This window comes from Diachasma alloeum, unplaced genomic scaffold, assembly GCF_001412515.2.
Source record: "Diachasma alloeum isolate Michigan unplaced genomic scaffold, Dall2.0 Dall_scaffold_01065, whole genome shotgun sequence".
In the NCBI taxonomy this organism is placed as follows: Eukaryota; Metazoa; Arthropoda; class Insecta; order Hymenoptera; family Braconidae; genus Diachasma; species Diachasma alloeum.
The window spans coordinates 20,619-22,066 of record NW_021681176.1 but is presented as its reverse complement, the minus strand read 5'-3'; the positions used below and the strand labels follow the sequence as shown (position 1 = coordinate 22,066).

Sequence of the window (1,448 nt, the reverse complement as noted above, 5' to 3'; positions counted from 1 at the left end):
CTCCCTCTCTCCCTCTCTGGTGATGATCTAATCATTCAAAGTTTTGATCAATTGGCCGCTACAATAGATCTTGATAGATTTAGGTGGCAATTTCCGAAAAAAACTCTAGCAGGTGCTTGGTTATCTTGGATTTACTCTCAAGCCGAAGATGGATAGATATCTTTTTTCGCCACTCACTTTGTTGTAAGATTTTGATCCTGTTTTACGAATTATACTGTTTTTTTCTTTGCTTATGATAATCTGTGTTTCTTACGAAATAAAGTCTCACACTCTTACATACAGTTAAGAAGAACTGTGTAAACTTCAACTCAAAAAAATTCATGGACTTGTCGACCCTGTAAGGAAATTTTCTAGTTCCCACGATTGGATGCGAATGATCAACTACTCGCGCAGTGAATGAAAATTAGCAAATTTTATTTGCTCAGTATTTCTCAGTGACATTTTATTGCTTATCAGCTATTCTAAAAAGGAAAAAATTCAAAAGAAAGAGCCAACGGCACGTGGTCTTCCCAAGCGGTCACCCATCCAAGTACTAACCACGCTCGACGCTGCTTAGCTTCAGTGATCGGACGAGAACTAGCGTTTTTAGCGTGATATGGCTGTTGGCTAGAATTTAGTTGAAAAAAATTTTGAACTTATCCTAACAATTCATAATCTAATCAAAAATAGAAATGAGGAACAAAACATCGTTGACGAAAATAGAAATTTTGTGGAGTGAAATGATATGTTGAATCTAGTTTACACCCACTTACTGGGGAGCTTGAACGACGCTACAACACTTGGTCTTGAATAGCACCGCGTGATTGTGCGTTATAACTATAGTGTATTATTCCGGAATCGATAATAATATATCCCGAATTCCGGATTCTGGAATATAATATTCCAGATTCCGGTATATTATTCCGGATTTCGGAATACAGATATTCCTAATTCCGGAATATGATATACCCGAATCGAAAATATTTCTGTTCCATGAAGGAGGAGAGCTCTATTTTGTTGGATTAAAAAAAAACAATATCTATGAACTAAAGAATAATCAAAGACAGGAACAATGTCCTTGACGCAAAGTTTTTGAAATCACCGTCTGATATTAATCTAATCTTACATGTTCTGATCCGCGTCAAAAACATTGGTGCTGTCATTAGTGATTTTTTATCGTTAAAATCCCTGTTGCGGCCGAGGGACTGGTCACTCCGCAATCGAGTGACCCAATGATTTCCAGAATCAGATGATTTCCTGTTGATTTCTGTGATTTCTCAAATGATTTTCGTGATTTCTCAATCAGCATTAGAAATCATGATTTCTTTTCATTTTTTGTGATTTCCATGATTTCTGGTAGATTCTAATCATTTCTTGATTTCAATACAGAAATCATGATTTCGGGACCAGAGTGGGACATCTGTCAATAATGGCAGTTTTCTACATGACGTTACAATACGTAAGGATGT

General features: G+C 36.4%; 1 non-coding gene across 1 annotated transcript; it reads right to left on the bottom strand.

Moving 5' to 3' along the window:
- Positions 1–488: 488 nt before the first annotated feature.
- On the bottom strand, positions 489–607 carry LOC114841607. The gene has a single exon (XR_003783176.1). It is a non-coding gene; the product is annotated as a 5S ribosomal RNA (ribosomal RNA).
- Positions 608–1,448: the final 841 nt, after the last annotated feature.